Source organism: Lycorma delicatula, chromosome 1 (genome assembly GCF_047948215.1).
Source record: "Lycorma delicatula isolate Av1 chromosome 1, ASM4794821v1, whole genome shotgun sequence".
Taxonomy (NCBI): Eukaryota; Metazoa; Arthropoda; class Insecta; order Hemiptera; family Fulgoridae; genus Lycorma; species Lycorma delicatula.
Genome location: NC_134455.1, coordinates 56785179 through 56806459, shown reverse-complemented (window position 1 = coordinate 56806459; position 21281 = coordinate 56785179). Strand labels below are relative to the sequence as shown.

General features: G+C 35.7%; 1 protein-coding gene across 2 annotated transcripts in view; it reads right to left on the bottom strand.

The window, feature by feature from the left end:
- The window catches only part of LOC142318102 (calcitonin gene-related peptide type 1 receptor-like), a 237195-nt gene that overhangs the window by 120869 nt on the left and 95045 nt on the right, over positions 1-21281 (bottom strand). The gene's annotated exons all lie outside the window — the stretch shown is intronic.

The following is a 21281-nucleotide window of genomic DNA, read 5'->3' as shown; positions in this document are numbered from 1 at the left end:
TATAAAAATAACGAATATTATATTCAGGCTACCGATAATCGGCATATGCAGTTACAGTAATCTAAGTCTGTAAATTTGATTATTACCCTTTGATAAAAGCTAAATAATAACAAAAGCGTGATCTCATTTTATTTCAAGTTAATTAAAAAATTGAGAATAAGCGGATTTCAAACCGATGAAAAGTTAAATTTTTTCAAAAATTAGGGTTTATAAGTCGTCCGTTTGCTAACAGAAAATTGCTAATATAGAATTCAATAAGTTATTTGTATAACAATAAAATTTCTAAGAACCGTTACAAGCGACTTTTGGGTTGGATATTTCGGTTCCTTGTCAAAGAAAAAAATTGATGTTAGTGCAACAAAGTCAGAATATTTTGTAACTTATTCGTGGATACAATTATTGTTATTATGAATATGTTAATGAACTTATGCGAGCGCGCGAACGCGCGAGCGCGTATGTGTATATCCTCCATACGCACATATACATATTATAATATATACTTATAGCATTACGTGAAAAAAAGATTTAAGAATAGCTTATAAAAACGTGGAACGATCTCATACTGATTTTTTTTTGTTGGTTTAAGCTCCGTGTCCATCGCTAGGCATGCTTCAGAGGATGAAATGAATTATTTGTAGCGTGTGTGAATATGTCATGCCTACCTGGATTCGAATCCGGGACCTCCGGATGAATGGCCGAGGCACTACCACTCGCGCCACGAAGGCCGGCGAGGCGATCTCATACTGATTGCTCTTATGAAACGAAACGGTACTTAAATGAATTGCTTGCGGCTCAACAATGATGGGACAGTTCATGGAGACACCGCTTAAATTCCATAGAAATCACTCTCAAAACTATCGAGTCAAATTATCTGAAACCACTGGCAGGGTCAAATATGAAGGGTACAGCGATAACAGGCTGTTTTCATGTTACCTACGTTTCACTGCGGCCCGTAAAATAAGAAATTGGTACTGTTTACTCGTCGGTATTCCTACTGTAAATCAAAGTCCAAGAGGCAATCAGAATTTTCGCTCAAGGTTTGCGTGAATCAAACCTTCCGGCAAATCAGCGATGTTATAACGAAAGTGATATATTTTTGTTGAGACTGGACCTCAACCGTCAAAACCATTATATAAACCGTAATTATAAAACCGTCAGAACTCAGAATCTCTTTGATTACAGAGCAAATCTTATGAGCCTTATTATTTGTTAACAATCTTAAATATGTTTAACAGTTTTATGAAGGTACTGGTTACTAATTATCCTCCTGAAAACGTAGAAATTATATACAAAATATCTGTTAAATGGCTTCATCCGTGCATGATACATCGAACTTTCAGGAACAATGTGGACGTCAGACTACAGGAAATTTGAAAAACCGATTAGAAATTTCTTTATAATTTAAGCCTAGAGAAAGGTTTTATACTGTTTAAAAAAATTCCATATATGCCTTCAGAATATGAAATACTTATAGATCATATATTCCATGAGATTCAATAAAAGGGTTTAAAAGAGAGCTCTTAAAACGTGTGGGATCGTATCGACATAAATGAGGTCAACCTATATATTAAATGCTATTTCCAGGTTTATAAAGTTTACAAAGCTAGTCTTAATTCACTCTATCTTCTCTGAAAGTCTATAATTGTACGTTCTTCTTCTCTCCTCTTTGTAGAGCTGTATTAATTATACTGTCTGTCATCTTCTTTGTATTTACTTCCGTCATATTAGTATTTTACATTGTTCCTATCAAATAGTAGATAAAATTGATATATTATTAGTCATTCAAACTTTTTTAATACTGTTATCATATTTCTTGAAGAAACTTCAGTGGTTAAGAGGATTTTAAACTTATTTACTGCGTATCTGACTGAACATTGGAAAAATTTTATAAATTATTTTATTTTATAATTTCAAATAAAAATGAAGAAAAGGAAAGTTGTTTATTTTGCAAAGGATCATCATAGTAGTTAGAAAATTTTATGATAAACTTGTTTGTAATTAAACTTATTAAACAACGATTAATACATCCTGATTTATTTTTGACTTATGGAATAAAAATACAAGAAAAATACTCGAATTCCGAGACCTCAACATATCAGTAATATATGTAGATAGATATGCTGAAAAACTTAATACAATAGATTACAATTAGTACACACTAATTGAATTGAGGGAGCACACTTTTAGAGCACGGTACTTAAAGAATAAAAAATGAAAAACACAATTGAGGGAAAAATATTCTAATATTTAACTAACTCTAACATTTAATAATAAACATTCATACAATTCAGCATACATTTTTAGGAAAGAAGAATACTGGGTTGCTATTAAAAACGTAAAAAAGAAAATACAAAAGCAAGATCATATATCCTTTCCTTTTTTTATTATACTGGCATTTCTACGCCACCACCCCATTCGGTCGCCCTAAAGCATAAGACCGAATGTCCGTGCCATGAAGGGCTACTGTGCCTCAAACAGTTCAAACGGCCAATGTCCTATTTTGCTCTTAGAGCTAACCTAATAGCGTGAACGCTATAAGCTTCGTAAATACATCAGCTTTTGTGTCCAGCCGTTCACTTGCCATATATTAAACTAAATTGGGTAGGGCCACCCCGTCTATACTATAATACATGACTATCGTAAATATAGAATTTAACTTGTCACCTTAAATCTAGACAGCAATTCGCTGCGACGCCTAGGTCGCTGAAAGCCAGCAAGTACCTATCCACCGTTTATATCGCTTGGAGCTGCTGGCCGGTAGCGGACCATTCCTCGAAGGTAGCCTCCTACAGCAGCTCGGTAGGAGTCTTTTCCCTTAATTAGTTACTGATACCGGTTGAACAACGAAACCGCATCAAGGAACTCCCATACCGTCCGAAAATGCGGCTCACGCCACATTAACTCGCCGTTTGTGAGTGACCAATTTTCCCCTTCACCTCTAAGTTCCAGGGTGGCCCGATTTCCGGCCCCTTCAAGAACGGGACAGTCGTACATTATTTGTTCATTCGACTGGACCTCCCCGCAGACGCACAGCTCATCAGTTGCCAGGCGGAATCTGAACAGATATTGTCTCAAATTAACTTGGTCGGTGAGCATCTGGGCTCCCGTTGCCCTTAAAAATGAACTTGAGGCGTACCATCCTCCCAGATCTGTATAAATTTATACAAGGATCGTTCCTTAGTCATGGTGTTTCAATCCTGCTGCCGTGCTTCCATTGCGAGGTTCTGAAGCCTCTTCCGCAGGCGGGAGATTGGCAACTCTTCGAAATTTAGATCCGGTGCATTGTGATCACCGTTCCGCTCCGGGTCTGGAACGGCTCGAAACTGCATCCCAAACACCTCGGCCTCCCCTCCCAACCTTCACATGGCTGCCCAAACTTTCACCACTAAATCGACTGGGAAAGCCTTTCCCAATATGGTAATAGCCTCGTAAGAGGTTGTTGTAAAAACTCCAGTGCATACAAGTAGGAGTTCAACACGCGACATGAGTAGCAAAAGTTGAGTTTGTGTGTAGGCTCCGCTATCTAGATATTTATTTAGTGTAACTTTATCGTTGTATTATAATTTGTTAGTTGATTATGTTCACTATGATTTGGTTTGTGGTTTTGTGATTGTTTTAGAGCTTCTGAAATATTTTATTAGTCTTATTTAATATTAATTTGAGTAGATAGCCTAACAGACTATTTTGGTGGGTAGTTCAAACTCTCTTTGAACTGCAACCCGGTGGTGAAACTAAGACTTCTACACTTCTACTGTGTTTTGTTGTATATTTGTTTGTTTTTGTTGTTTAGTGTTATTTCAGTTTCTGACATTTATGTATTATTAACTTAGCTGTTATTTTTTTTTTAACAGCTGTTGTTGATAGTAATTATTTGTACGTAGCTAGATATTGGCCAACTCATCAGTGTATGTGCTGTTATTGGCCAATTGTTATTTCATGTGTTAATGTTTGTATTTTGTAAACAAGCATTGTTTTTGTTTATTTGGTGTTAATTAATTCACACTGTTTGGGATACTGTTTTTGTGTGTTTATTATTTTGAAAATGTCTGAAACTGAAAGAAAAAAGGGTAAGTCCAAGCGGGCTAAACCTCGCGAGAAGATTACGGAACCGATTGAGGTTAGGCTCGACGACTGTTGCCCACCTACGTAGGTGTGGTAGATGGGCGTCAACTTTTTGGTGGAACGAACATCGATGTTACCGTTGGTGGTTTATCCCTGCCAATGTTTGTAATTGAAAGGTAGTTGATTGTCCGAGTGATCATCAATTGAGATTGCTGGTGGCTTGGGCGAGTGCCACCGATGTAACGTTCCGGTTCAGGGGGTCGTTTCCTTTACAGGCGTGCGAACTAGAAGAAATTTGTTGATTTTCTTTCGATCAGGCTCCGAGTTTTTGATTAGTGTCTGCATGTCTTGGATTTGGAAGATCTGGCAGTTGGTTTATCGGCGGCTTTTCTTGATGCCCCTGAGTGTTCAATTTCCCGCTCGATTGAGGTGAGTGTGAGAGTTGTTCCACGAATTTTTAGTAAATTGTTGTTTGGTGTATACTTCCCTATATGTTGGAAAAGGGGATTGTAGAATTGTTGTTTAAAGGTGGCGACAAGGATCCTGCCTTTACTTCGTATAGGCCCTTGACGTTGCTTCCGGTTATTGTTAAGGTCTTTGAAAACGTTCTGTATCTGCGTATAAATGAGAGGTTAAACTCGCAAAGATTGTTGATGGAGAATCAATACGGGTTTCGTCCCGGAAAGGGTACTGAGGACGCCATACTCCGTTTGATGAGTGTGGCAACAAGTGAGACGAAATATGTCCTGGGGATTTCCCTGGACATTTCGGAGCATTAAATAATTTAAGTGAATTGCAAGTAGTCGAGTTCGAGTATTTGAAGTGAGTGGTAGTGTTATTCTACGCTCTGGTTTTCATTCTGTTTTTCTGAGTTTTTTGGTTTTTTACGGATTGTGGGACTGAAATCTGATGGCTGGATTATTTTGGAAGAGTTATTACGTTTTTTTTTGTTTTGGACGCTGAACTGATTTTTATTTAAATTGTTAGATATCGATCTTATTACTATAGGCAATTATGTCTTTAATTGTCTGTATCTAAGTGATTACGTTGGTACTTTATTAGTAATGTATTGTGTACTGATGGTGGCTATTATACTAATGGCTGATAAAAAAAACAAAAAAAAAAAAACGTTAGTTATTTATTAATTTTAATTCGATTTCTTATCATATCGGGTTTGATAAGATAGGTTGCTGTAGCTTGACTCTTTAAGCTATTGTCTAATACATTTGTTTACTTTATATATACATTTCTAGTTTATCGAATCCTTTCTGTGTATAATTTACGTGTATACAGAGTGCGTCTGGCCTACTACTATGGAGGAATCTCCAGAGAAAGAGTCCGAGAGTACAATGGAGACTGAGTCCGGTCAGGCTACTACCAGTGTGACATTGGAGGCTGATAGCCGGAAGGCCTTCCCCCTAGGCCAGCTACGGGTGGTAAAAAGAGGGCAGAAAGGCTGAAAGCATGGCAGACTTCTACGGAGGAAGAGGAAATACCTCTTGGAATAGAGGTTCTTGTTAACAAATTCAAACGGTTGGCGAAAGACCTGAGAAAGAACATTGACAACAACGTAAAGAAGAGTATAAAGGAGCTAGATGTGGAAATTTGCTTAGCTGTGAAAGATTTGAGGAGGTTATTGGTACTTCTTTTACAATTGGCAAGAAACTGACTGCAGAGATAGCGACGCAAACACGGGTTGCTACGGGCTGTCCCATTGAGGATGCTCTAGATAACGGGGCATCCCACATGGTCGACTTTATCAAAAAAGGAGGGCCAAAGAAAGCCTTCAGAAGTACCCAAGTTGGGATCCTTGCAAAAATTGAGGGGCGCTCAATAAGGTTGCAGTTGTTGATATGAACGCATTGACAGAACCTAGGTCGATGGACACACTGATTTCCAGACATCCACAGGTGACCTGGCTGTTGAGTAAATCCGATAAAAAAGCTGGGAATATCGTGTCGGCTGCTCTGGAGACGAGACTGATAGGGGAAGTTGGAGGTGGGGAGGCCCCGGTCTTATTATTACAGCTGTTATCTTGCGCCTAACATATTTTTAGAACGATACAGGGAAGTCTTAGCCTCGCTTACTAGAGACATCGAAGCTCACCGGCCGGCAGTATTGGATGAGGATTTTAATGCCTGGTCGGTTACCTGGGGTTCACCCAGGACCGACGTGAGGGGTAGATTGCTGACTGAGGCCGTCGCATTACTGAATCTAGAATGCCTCAACTTTGGAGGCGCACTAACGTTCAGGAGGAGAACCCTGGGTCCATTATTGATCTTACTTTTGCTACGCCAGATTTGGCGGCGCGGATTCGGGACTGGCGGGTAAGTGAAGACTACCTAGCGAGTGATCACCAGGCCATCCTTATGAGTGTTACAGCTAGAGGTCTGCGGAGGCTGGGAGGTCGGTTCCTCGGGGCTGGAGCACGAGAGGTATGGACCCGAAAGAATTTGTGGAGACACTGGAGACACTTATTAGAGACTCTAAAAGGGCATCTTGGAAGCAATTTATCACAGAAATTCATACAGACCCATGGGGGAAACGATTTAAAATTGTCGTAAAAGGGCACTAAGAGCTACAGTCCTCTTATCATTGGACACCGGAGAGGTTCAGAACATAATTGAAGGACTGTTTCCTCCTGGAGATGCGGTCGTTACGGAAGTTGAGGACGATGTGAATTCCTTTCCACTTTTCACCAGAGAAGAGCTTACACCAGTAGTGAAATGGATGCCTCTGGATAAGACGCCGTGACCAGATTTTTTGCCAAATGGCAGTTAAGCTGTTGGGGCGGACCCTGCCTTTTTGAAGGTATACAATAATTGTTTAGATGAGGTAGTGTTCCTTCGGAGGTGGAGACGACAGCGCCGGTTTTGGCTCCCAAGCCGTGTAGGGACCCGGTGCTTCCGTCCTCTTATAGACCATTGACGATGATCAACACCATGCCAAAGATACTCGAGCGCATGCTACTGCAGAGGCTGACCAGAGTTATTGAGGACGCAGGGGGACTTTCGGATAAACAATTCGGTTTTCGGAGAGGAAGATCTGCTTTAAACGCGGTATCGGAAGTTGCTAGTATGGCAAGGAGAACCATTGGAGGTAGGAAGATCTGCGTGCTCGATACGCTTGACGTTCACAACGCATTTAACTGTGTGAACCATGACGTCATTAGGACTGCACTGAGGAGTATGAGAGTTCTCCTCCCCCATATCAGAGAAGGATAATTCTCTCCTACCTCAGTGAGCGAAAATTAATCGGCGAAATGAAGGATGGAGCAGTCGAACGGTGCATTGATAGAGACATTCCACAAGGGTTGATTCTTGGGCCGGCCCTTTGGAATATAATGTACGATGGCGTATTTCGCACTTCTCTACCGCCGGGTGACACTTTCGTAGGTTACGCAGACGACTTGGCTTTCGTGGTGGAGTCGAGTACTTTAAAAAAGAGTCCATCGCCCAGATACAAGGCTCATATACAACAATCAAAAGCCATGCGTCTGGTTGCTAGATTACTGCCGAATTGTGGGGGACCGAGGCAGCAGTCTGGAGTGATATACTCCACATTACTTTACAGTGCCGAGATATGGGAGGGGTCATTAGATACGGTATATAAAGAGTGCACTTGAATCAATACACAGAAGGAGCTGCCTCCGTATTACAGCTGCATATCTTACGGTTTCTCGAGAGGCGGGAATATCAAGTGTTGGCGGGAATATTACCTGTTGATCTGGAGATCACCCGCAGAAAGAATATTAAACATCAACGGGCGTCAACACCTGTGGAAAAAGGGAGAGTGGCTAGCTCCATTATGGAAGAAATGAGGAGAGAATGGCAGATGCGGTGGGACACTAGTGACAGAGGCCAATGGAGACACCACATAATTAGGGACCTGAGAAGTTGGATCGAGAGGGCCCATGGCTCGCTGGATTACTGTCTCACACAGTTTCTAGCGGGTCGTGGGGGGTTCAGAAAATATCTTTTTAGGTTTAAGATTAATCACTCCGCTAGTTGTCCGGTGTGTGTAGTCGAGGAAGAGATGGCATATCACGTCTTCTTTCGCTGCCCACGAATTGAGGCGGCAAGGAGGGAAATGTTGGACACAATAGGTAAAAGATAAATGTTTCTCCCAGAGGAACTGCAGCAAATCATGTTAGAAAGCGCGGAAAATTGGGCGGCTGTAGTAAGGTTTGCTAGGAAGATCAAGAAGGAGCTGTACGTCTGGGTGGAGTCTAGCAGAGGTAGAAGAAGGGGTCGTCAGAAGGTGAAGGAATGGACAGCCACGCGGCTGAGAGCCTAGGAGGTTCCCCGTACGTGTGGGAATAGCCTGGGTGTGATTAAGTCGTGGGCACGCCGCTCCCGCGTCCGATGGTGATCCGTGAGGTACGTATACTATAGTGTTCGATTGTCTGTGAGGTGTTTGTTTATTTGATTGGAAGTGGCTGGCTTTGATGTGATGTGTGGAATGTGCGGCGTGCAGAAAAATATTTTCTGAGTGATATTTGGATGTTGCGGAGTGTGAGATTTAGTCTGATGTTTGGTATCTTGTGGGTGTGAGGTCCATGTCTGTTGACTGTAGTGTCTGAATGTGTGAGAGCGTATTCCCCCTTTCAGAAGTAATGCAAACCCGCTGTACCATGAAGGGGGTAGCTAGGGGTGCAGGTTTAGTCGGTAGTGCGCAGGTACACACACGTATTTAATAACATCTTGCGGAACCTGTTAGGAGGCCGACATTGCTCAGTGGCCCGTAAATGGGGTTCCTCCATCTCTTGCAAGTGAATTGCAAGTTATGCAAAGTTACTTCACTCATCGGGATGTTCTGCTCCGCGAGGGCAGCCATGAGGTTGGCAAGACGCTATGTAAGGGATGTCCCAAGGCAGCGTGTTGTGTCCTTTATTGTGGGTGGTGGTGTTTGATTCTCTCCTGCGGCTGAGGTTGTCCAGCAGGACAACCTCAACCTCAAGTATGTAATAATGTTGCATCGTGGCTTGTGCTGACGACGGACTTCTGTTGGTCGAAGGAAGCTCGCGGACGGAGGTTGACCTCCAAGCCCCTCAAGCTTGCAGGATGCTTGAGTTGTAGAGTCATCAACACAAGATGACGTTTAGCCCGGAAAAGACCACGATGATGCTCCTCAAAGGCTGTTTGGCATTGAGTCGGCTAGTCCGTGTTTTGATGGCAGGCCGGCGTATAAAGAATGTTCAAGTTCAAAAGTACCTCGTGGTGTTTCTTGAGAGAAACTGCAATTTAAGAGGCACCTTCAATACGTCGCGGAGAAGGCCTGCAATGCCTTTTCCGGTATTCTACGTATGTTTAATTGGGGTCTTAATTTTAAGGCCATGAGCATTCTGTATAAAGGCGTGTACGAGGCTATTATGCTATACACGGCGCCTGTTTGAGCTGATAGGCTGAAGTTTAAAATCTATCGGGACATATTGTTGAGGGCTCAACGCCTTATACTTTTAACAGTAGCGGAAGGTACTTTTAACGATTTCAGGGGAGGTGATTGTGGTAATTGCAGGCGTTAAACCGTTAGACTTGTTTGCGTCTGAGAGGCAGCAGCAGCGTGTTGCTAAGAAGTCCGGTGAGTTGACTTCAGATAAGGTTCGAGAAATTTAACACGGCAATTACTTGTGGCAGGCCAGATGGGATGAGGCTAAGGGTGGGCGTTATACTCACGATCTCTTTCCATATGTGTTGTTAGTTTGTGGGACACCTCTTGGGTACACCCTAATAAATATGTTATGCAATTTCTTTCCGGTAATGGTGCTTTTAGGAACACTCTGCAGAAATTTGTCTGGGATGTGGCCTCAGTTTGGACAATTGGATATACCTATCATGTTTTTTATGAGTACTCGAAATATAAGTTAAGGAATTCTCCTCCCCAGAGAAATACACTTAATTTTTTAACCAATTGGTCAAAAATCGATATATTTTTAATATCCAATAAGAATAAGTTGGGAATATGCATGTTTCAAAATAAAAAATAAAAATTCAACAGAAACAAAATATATTGAAAGAAAAATCAATGTTTCACCTTGAGATAACTGAAAATAGCAAGAAATATTGATTGTGATTTATAAATGACAACGGATTTAAATCGGAGTTGTGCAAGAGTTTGGTCTTCACAACTCAACAGCCTGTAAGACTACAGCAAAGCTGACACCATAAAGAAGAAAACACATTTATGGATCAAATTGCCATCCAACTTATAGGCAATGAAGGTAGCTAGAGAGGAGTGGTATAACAAATTTCAGATACTAACAGTTAGCGGTGCAATCGATTGCACACATCAGGATTTTAACCATCTGCATCAGAGACGATTATATTAACAGAAAAGGATTTGCAAGCCTCAATGTGCAAATCAGTAGTGATTCAACTGAAATGATTACTGATGTAAATGCTCAGTGGCCTGGAACTGTACATGGGTTCCAGGATTTACAATTAGAGCTCAGTTCCAGATTATGCCACAATTTAACAGGAACTGTTCAATGTCAGGCATGCTAAGGAGAAACTCACAGTTGAAAGATTATTCGATCAGCTCAACCAAAGGTTGCCAATTTTAAGAAACAAAGTGAAAGTATCTTTTGGAAAAGTTACAAAAATAATTATTTGTTATGCTGTTTAATAAATTAGCAAATATTTACAGAATAATTTTGAATATTCTGAAGAAAATGTAGAAGATACCTATGAAGAACGTGCTGATGGAAACAAAGTAGATGACATCAGGTAAAAAGGCCAGCTAAAATGCCAGGAAATACTGGGAACACTGTTTCCTTGTTAGATACAAAATCAAGGCTAATATTGTTTTATTTATTTTTTATTCTTTCATTTTTTAAATATTTGTGATCTAATTCACTTATTGCCACATCTGTGTATTTGTTTATTACTAATAAAATGAATTGTAAACTTATCTTCTTTAATAAATGTAACTTAACTGTAGAACTTTCTTAAATTTTGAAGCTCCCTTTGTACTCCTGCAAAATTACTGCCGATATCTCTAATTTGTCAAATTTGACATGTTGCTTCTTCTGCCATAGATTGGTGACTTGGTAAAACTTTGAATTGAAAACAAACAGTGCATTGATAGAAAACCTTCTGTATTAACCACTTGTCTTTTGGAATCCAAAACCTTTTTCTGGGTGAAGCTAAAACTACTTGTGATCCACCATGCAGTAATCTTAAATGTTCATATCGTACCAAAATTTTGATGGCTCGTTAGCAGAAGAGATTGATGTTTCAGGTCATATCCGATGTTGGCATTTTGAAGCCTTTTTCCGACTAATAATATTTTAGGTAAAAATGGTTTTTTTTTTTAAAACAGCTGAGTTTTCTTGAAGTGCTTTCATTTCCAGACTGTAGGATAAATGTTGAACTGTACAGAAATTTACTGTTTCTTTAATCTGTGTTACAATTAATACTCCTACTCTTTACTCAGTATGTTGACAATCGTAAATAAATCTACAAAAATAAGCAAAAAAAAACTCTTATTAATTTTGACAAAGTTTGAAAATTTTGTAAAAACCTTATCTAGTAGATTAATTGAGGTAACTAAGATAATTACTGTGGGTGTTCTTCTAAAACGTTTTGGACTTCAAAGCTCTGATTTTGCACCACGATTTCGAATCTTCTGAAAGCCATGTTGTCCATATCTCCAGATACTCTGAATCAAATTTCTTATAGATTTACTACAAGATATGAAGTCAGTTGGATTGACTTTTAGGAACATGATTCCATACTGCATTTTCATCATTTTTGAAACTACGACACTCAGTTTGAACCAGAAACCTTCCATTTGATTGGTGGAGATGATATCCATGCAAGAGAAGTAGTAAAATAGGTCCAAAATTAATGCTGTCAATATTTATATTAAAGACGGGAACTGTCTTCTCCACAAGTTTAGCGAGTACCAGTCTATATTGTTCAAGTCTTGGTAAACTTGAGAGTTTTTATGGATACAATTCTGAGTTTTGAAAAATAGTAGAAAGAAAACTTGTTCGATTTATCAACTGAACGTTGATACAAATGTTCGACAGTCCTTGTGCGAGACGTCACAGAATCCATGCATCTGAATGTTAATAGGTTTCTTAATAAGTATCTGTCTTTGAATTGAAAATTTACTTCCAAAAAGGAAGTTCTACCAAATTAATCCCATATTGTTAACAGTGATGTTGGTAGCGTTTCATTCCAATTCATACCACTCAGACAGCCATAATTGCTGAAAAAAATATTTAAATGAGATAACGATTATAAGCCTTAATGAATAAAAAGTTGAAGCTGTAATTGTCACCATTTCATTTTGTATCAGTACTTGATCTATTTACATCATTTGGAGTTATTTGAGATGTATCAGATCTGGTGACCACACAAAACCTAACTTTGTTTAGTATCCTAATCTTTCTTTGTTATCATGTTTATTTTTCTTATCTAATTGTAAAAGTGATCAGTTTTCACCAAGAATAGGTGTTAGAGTTTGAAGAAGATAAGAGCTGTTTTATCAAATGAATCTCCTAACTTTAAACGTTCAGATTTGAATGTAAGTTTGACTACAAATCATTTGCTCTCATCTCTAAATGTAGTCTTCAAATATGTTTTTCATAGTCTTCTTTCCTTGTCATTGGAAAAAAAATTTGGTTAATCTTTGATGAAGAATAAAATGTGATTCCAAAGAATACATTCAGCAGAAAATTCAGTTATATCGATTGGTTTGATTTTTCCCAATAATATCCGACCTAATTTCATTTCAAAAAGTTCACAGTAATCTCTTAGTTTTGTCATTTTATTACTTTTTAAATGTGAAGTAATGTAAAGGAATGTTTTTTTGTGACTAGTTTAGAAAATATAGATCAGCTAATTTATGATTTCGAGGAACAATCCAACCATATCTCAAGTAATGTTGCAGGCATTTCACTAGTGATATTTGGTAAGACATCAAAAATACTGTAAGATATCGACACTATGCTTGGTATCAGTTCAAATAGGATGATTCCAGTGATAAGATAGGGATTCTTGATTTTGTTTAAATTAAATCTTTGAACATATCTCTTTGTTATAAATTCTGACTGACTTGCTGAATCTAAGAGCAAACGATGGTAAATTGTCTTGCATGTCCTTGATTTTCAGTAAATTTGTAATTTAGATTTCATGATACAATATAACATGAAATATTCCTTATTTTCATTATCAGATCGTGTAATATCAATAGGTCAGTTTTAAGAATAACTTGACACCAGAGAATTTCTATGTAAAAATAAGAATATAATCACAATCAAATATTCGGACTCTTGTTGGAATTCCTGTTTAGTAGTGTGTGAAGCCTATGTTTACACAGTATGCATTCACTAGAATTACAATTCCTTAATATGTGTCCAATCCTCAAACAATTGAAACATAAAATATTATAGCTAACAAAGTTTGTTTTCTGAGTAATATCTAAACTACTAAATTTTGAACACGAATATATAGTATGTGATTCAACTTAATAATTCCCTCATCAATCAGTTTTTGAATTTAACTTACCTACATATGATTGTTCTAAAGTATATAAAGTTTCTCCAATCTTATAGGCTTTAGGGAATTTTTGCTACTCGCAACTATAATGATGAACTGATGCAATTCATTTGTGTTTTGTATTGTTTTAATATTTAAAATTTTTTGATTATAAACTGAAGCAATAATTTTTTTATTTTCCTGTTTATCAACAAAAAATTTTCAAACAGTTGAGTAATTAGTTTTAGTAATAAATGTTTAATCAGTTTCTCTGCATCTGACTTCTAAGAAAAAAAAATCTGCATCTTGATACTAAGGAAAAAAATTTTTGTTTGGTACTGATTTCATTGTTATAATAAACCTTGAAAGCATCTGAATAAAACAACCAGGTTTTTGCATTTTCCATAAATGTAGGCAAATCGCAGTAGTCAAGCACACCTTAAATACATTGTCAAAAGGATTGGGAATTCTTGAAACAAGAAGTTTAAAAAACATTTTTATTCTTAAAAAACAAAAATGAAATCAATTTACCATTCAAATTGTTTACTGCACCTAAATATCAACAGGCAATAAAGATGAAATCATTTTCCTACATGATTCATTTCAATAAGAGTGATTACACAACAAATAAGTTACTGGCTCGATGGACAGCAAATTATACTGAAACTAGAACTAATCAAAAAAAAAATTGAAAGAGCAAGAATAATTTATTTCATTCAAATATTTCGAATTAGAATGTATGTAACCATGACCAAACATATGAATACTAAAAGAATATAATAATAAAAATAAAATAAGTGTAATAGATAAAAATTTTTTTAACTAAGTTAAGCATAAATTTTAATGAAGAGCAAAAAAAAATGAGTGTAAAGAAAACAAGTAAACAAGCGTTTATTTTTAAATTTTCAACAGACAGTCATGGAAAAATCCATATTTAAATTCATTAAATCTGTTTCAAACCCATTAGGCCATTTTCTACAAAATCTTGCACTCTACTAATTAAACATATTCTCAAAATTGAAGAAAGAAATCAATGGACAAGATAGATCTACAGAGCTTTTATTTTTAATCAAATACATTTTGTAGGTTCTTAAGTGGTTAATTTCGGCACATTTAAAAAATATAGATTAACAAACATTATATTACAGTATAGTTGGTAGATTTTAGAGCGAGGTTGGACTGTATATGCTCATAGGTGATGAATGAAGACACCGCCTTGTTGCTTGTTGAATAATGGTTTAATGAATTGTTGTCTTGACAGGTAATGAAATGAATTGTAACATAACGTATAACTTGACAAATAAAAATTAAAAGTTAAATAAAACATTAAACCTAACGTTCATCTGAACAAAGAATGGAGTACATCCGGACTAAGAGTATGACGTGACCGCCTTGAATCAGATTCGAGCGCCGAATACTAGTAACTATGAGTAACACTGATTGTCCATCCGGACGAAATGAAAAATGCGACAGCACCGCACGGGATTCTAACGTAGAATGCTAATACGGCTTAACTTTCTGGTTAGCGCTAGCACCCACTAGATCGCAACACTGAACGGTTCGACGTGGAACGGAATATTACAGTATAATATAATATCATTATAATATTACATTATAATATTAAATTTATAATAATCATTAGAACATTATGTATTGTTATAATATCAGCAAGTAATCCATCCTATCCAGACACACTATTTTGGGGATTATTGTCTACTTGTTTCGTTCAATTAATTTCAATCAAAGTGAAATATACCTTCTCAGATTACAGCCTAACACTTTAGAAGATTGACATTTGACACATAAATCACTTACGAAATGAGCAGGAATAAATTTATTTCTTTAAGTGGTATTTTGATTATCTGTGTGATGAATTTGAGCGAAACATTATTGGCCGAGATCTGCAAACCAATAATCGATTTCTTTGTGACTACCACTATAAGGGCATTAATAGTTGACTTTTAATAATTAACTACAACTACAATAACTATAACTGATCCAGTTGACTGTTGGGTTGTATTTGTGCACTGCCCATCAAATGGATTTTCATTCTACACCTGTTTCAAGTATTGTTTTGTGTTTTATTTAATAATTAAAAAAAAAACACATTTCATCATATTTAATTATTATTGTAATGGCAATTTTTATGTGTAAATGGTGGTAAATAATACTAAATGTTTAGTGATCTAATAAACCTATTTTTTAAAATAATTTCAGAATTTCTGTTTTTATCCTTATCCAGAACTGATAAAATTATTTCTGTGTTATGATTCAAACTCCGGTTTAAGAGGAGAAATAGATAAAAAAATTCAAGGCTAAAAAAAAGAAGCTATTTATCTTTCTCAGAATTTTATTCCATATAGTATTTACAAAAAGCATCTACTCTTATGTAAGTTCGGGTTTTATAAACTAAAAGCAAGGGTGGTACTTCTATATGTAAGAAGATTAGTATTACGTACTTTCTTTAGAGGTCCAGTGATAGAAACCAAGAAAGAGCAGCTGGTGGATTACAGATTGTATTTTTCTTCTTTAACTCAAGACTGATGTTAATTTTCTGTAATCTTCATGACATAAAGAATCATCATTCTTTAAATTGGGAGAAAAACAAGTAATTAAAAATAAAAAAGGCATTTGTGTTTCCTTATTCTTTGTATTTCTTTAGTAACTGAAAAAATATTGCACATTTGATAAAATATTATATTAATTAAAATATTATATTGTAATTAAAAAGATATTATATTTATTAAAATAGTAAATTTTTTAATTTAAAAATTTAATAAAAATATGGATATTTATTTAATTAGTAATAATATTATAGTAAAACTATTTTGAGTAACCCATTTGTTTCTATAAAAATTTTAATTTTATTGGTATTCATACCACTTCCAAATTCTAATTTTGTCAAATGACATTATAGGTAGCTCAATTAATAGATCTCATTGAACAGAGAAAAAGTGAAAGCTTTCTCATAAATTACACCTCGATCTTAAAAAAATTACCTATGTTGCTAGAAAAAAGTTCTAACCCATTTTGTTATAATATCACAACTACAATTGGTCATTTTCTTAATAATTATTCATGTACAAAATACAATTATACATTCAGCAGTGCATAGTAGTCCATTGTATGGGCATCGCATCATGATTATAATTAGAATGGTATGTTGGAGATTAGAAAGGGATATCTCCATCCTTTGCCATGAAATATCTAGGACAAGTGTAAGAAAACATTAATCAGACTGCATCACAAAATTAATGAATAAAAAAGAGTAATGTATAAAGTTCATTTTAATGTAAAAAAATAATATGAAGCAAACACATGAAAAATAAGTAAAAGATTTTTAAAAATTACCTGAAAATTATACTTCAACAAGTTGTTCTCAGGGCAAATTTTAGAGCAGAACTTACCAGAGGCAATAGAGGGTTGTATAATAACATATGGTCTAATATATTTGACTCTAGGAATGAAATCAATAATTATTAAAAATATTACTTAAATGTTATACTGCAAATGCAAACAGTTAGTGAGATATACTCAAAGATAGGTTTAATCGCTTAAAAATTTTAATGTTTTCTTCTCTAACAGCTCTTCAGCAAGTCACTGTTGACATGGAAATTAAATTTATTCAAATGAAAATGTAAATTTATAGTTTCACATTTATAGTTTCAACATTGTAATACGAGTTATTATTTTGTAACAATTTTTATAATGGTAAATAAGTTATTAGTTACAAGTTATTAGTTTTCTTTTTATAGAGAGAAACCATAATTAATTTGATCTCCTGTAGAAGAAAGATTCTAATAAACACTAAATCCTTTCCTCTGCAGATAGCTTGTTTAATGGTACAGATGGGATTTTTACTGCTCTTATAGACAATATTTAATAATCAAAATCGTACAAGAATTCAATCAGTCCGGTTAGGTACCTAAATAAAATAAGATTTGAGAAGAGGGAAGTAACAGTGCTAAAATACTAAAATAATGATTGGCCACCAACTGATTACTTCTATCCTTCATTTTCACATACCTACATAGGTTCTTAAGTAGAATTAATAATGTTTTTCTTTCTGAAATTTAAAGTATGAAGAATTTCCAAAGTTAAATTGATAATGACTGATGAAAATCGTGTGTTACTTTCATACTTACAAACGAATTCATTTTTTCATACAAGTATATTATTGTAGTATGTATACGCTCTAAGCTTTTGTACATACAGATTGAATCACGAAATTCTCCCGGGACTTTCATAACCTATTCTACTCGTGAAAATAATGGAAAAAGTACTATACGAGGTCTATAAATAAAATAAGGAGACTAGTCTTTTTTGGCAACACTGTAAAGTGACTAGTAAACATATGGTTATATGAACAACTAATTTATATTATTAATATTTTAAGTCTATTGTTGCAACGTGAAACGAGTTTTTGTTGTGCGTTACAAAAATGAGTGATACTAATTATGAGCACCGATGTGCAATCAAATTTTGTGTTACTCGGTGAGAATGGTATTGAAACGTTTTCAAAATTGAAAAGGGCGATGGAGATGACGCTCTGTCACGAGCCCAAGTTTTTAGGTTGTTTAAATCATTTTCAGATGGCCGGGAATCAGTTGTGGATGATCCTCGCTCTGGAAGACCGTTAAGGTCAAAAAATGATGACAATGTTGAGTGAATCAGAGACTTGATACGGTAAGACCGGCGATTAACTGTCAGAATAATTGAATTTGAACTATACCACAGTCCATCAAATTTTGACAAACAAATAGGACATGAAAAACGTTTCTGCAAAATTGGTTCCAAAAAACCTCACTGTTGAACAGAAAAACAAGATGGAAGTGTGCCGCGATCTTCTAGGGCGAATTAAAACTGATCCTGATTTTCTAAAAAATGATATTACTGGTGATGAATCTTGGATATTTGAGTACGACCCAGAAACAAAACGCCAGACCAATGAATGGCACACTTCAAACTCTTCACGTCCCAAAAAAGAAAAATGACAATTCAAATATCAAATCCATAATAATTTGTTTCTTTGATAATAATCGCTTGGTCCATAAGGAGGTTTTACCTACAGGGCAGACTGTAAATCAATATGTTTACCGAAAAATTCTTGAAAGACTGCGGACAAGAGTTGCCGTGTGAGACCAGCTATCAAAGACAACTGGATGCTGGATCATGTCAATGCACGTTGTCATAGTGCACTCTCAATTAATGAGGTTTTGGCAAAGAAAAACATTCCTGTAGTCCCTCAACCACCTTATGCAACTGACTTGAGTCACTGCGACTTTTCCTGTTCCCGACTTAAAAAAAAAACACTTCAAAGGAAACCATTTTTTAGGAGTAGAAGACATAAAAAATGTAACCGACCATCTGAAGGATATTCCGCGGAATATCTTTATTTAGAAACAGCACACTAGACCTAAATGTATTATACTGTAACAATACCCGAATAATGGACCTGAGTAACGGATTCCTACCAATCAAGAAGAAAGTAGTAGAAAATATAAAGAAATCGTTTGAAGCGTTGCGTGGCTTCCCAAGGGAACTATTTCAAAGGTGATAGAGTCCATGTGTTATTGGATTGTAAATAAAAAGTTTTTCTGAACCAGTCTCATTACTTTATTTACAAAACTCGTATGTCCTAAAATGCTTCATTTGCAAGTTGCGGCTAGTAAAAGATTTCGCTCGGATTTCAGCTACCCCAGTAAAATTAGATCGTACTGAAATTTTAGGATGTTAAATAAAGGTAGAATTAGTGATTTCTTATGGCTTTTGACCTGAAAAATATAATAAAATAGGTCTCAAAACGGTATCGGCAGTAGTTTTTAGAAATCTGGGGTGAAAACCAATAAATCGGGAAAAAAATCCGTTTTTTATGTTTGACGTGCAATACATTTTTAAACAAAACTTGCAGAAAATTGAACTATGAACAGAATGATGTAAGATAAGTTTAATAAAATAAAAATGAAGTTGGAAAAATTCGAATTTTATTTAGAAACAGCACACGAGACCTAAATGTATTATACTGTAACAATACCCGAATAATGGACCTGAGTAACGGATTCCTACCAATCAAGAAGAAAGTAGTAGAAAATATAAGAATGGAAGGAATCCAGAAGAGGACTAAAAGGAATCCTTTTTCTAAGACTAACAGATCCTTTTAACAATCGTTCTCTGTAATACTCCTCGTGGTACACCCTCTACAGATGTTGTTCAATGAGAAGAATTACCGAATCAGGGTAAGAATTTATGGGAAAATGTAAGGACTCTGACGATCAATCTCACGTTGCAGCTTGGGTCTGGTTCTGCAGGTCAAGAGGACAGGAGTATAAATACCGCAGGAAAGACGAGTTGTTAAGATAGTTTAAGCGTTGAATTATTAAGCAAGCCATTGAAGAAGCGAGTATTTTAATGCGTATAAGCGTAAGTGTTCGACGCGATTGTAAGAAGGCGTTATCTGTCAACGTGTAGTGCTGAACAGTGCGTTCGACGTGACGTCACAGGCGTTCCAGGTGGACAGTGGGTGATTGCAGGTAGTTGTTCGATGGGTTACTGATAACACTTAGAGAAAGAGATTAAGTATTAAATTCATTCATAAACTATAGGGTAGTTGTATTTGTGAACAGAAAAGATATTTGCCGCGAAAGAACCTTAGACTAATCTTATCTTAGAAGTAATAAAGTTGTTAAAGATGTAAATATTAGTGGTCATTATAATGTATTCAACAAAGCATTTTAGGACATATGTTTATATGAAATTTTTAAATTATTTTCACCAGTACAATAGTTTATGAAGTCCTGAGAGAACTTTGTGATACAGTCTGTATATGAGAAAAAAAGAAAATTTTTTATCAGAAATCTGATAGTTTAATCATAAAATAATTTGTTAGAATGTACATGTATTGAATCTAATTGGATATTAACTGATAACTTTCCCCAGCTGAATAAAGGAATTGTTTCAAAATGGAGTATGTTAATTTCTTCTTTTTTTTCTTATGGCTGCAAAATATAAAAACCGTCTCAGGCATAAATGACACTAGTTGTTATACACTTCTCTGAGAATAAAATTGTTCAATATACTTCCAGTTCCAGCAATGAAACCATGTGAATTGATCAGTATAAATATAACCTACATTTTACAGAATTTGGCATGCTGATGTGTTGTTGGTTCAGCAAAGAACTCATGTAAACCATTTCACCTCTTGCTTCCCCTACAAAGCTGGAAGTAGGATTCTTATTATTCGTGAGAGAGTCTAAGCCATCTTTAGTAGTGACTAGCACATCTCATGTCATGTGCTGTTTGGTTATGTCATGATGCCTACATAGAAATTTCCTTATTTTTTAGCCTAATTAACCATTATAAAAAAGTATTTGTTTCATAAAATTTTACAGTGAAAGAACTTATTAAACTAGAAAATAGATTATAAAAATATAATTACACTGTGTGAGTATGTTATTATAAAAGAGTTTTTAAACTCTATTTTGAGTCACATTATAAACTAAGGCAGAAATTGATCGTTTGCTAAGATGTAAACAAAATCTAGTTTACAAATTCAACTTATATAAGTCAACTTTCATTATTACTGATTAAATTTATAAAAAAAATACAAATATGTGATTTTCATACTAAGTATTTCTTTTGTAATATTTAATAACAAAATGTAATTAAATGTTGAAATGAGTGATTAAAAGTTTGATTTGTTGATTTCATTATGAATAATTTAATTGTTTATTGCAA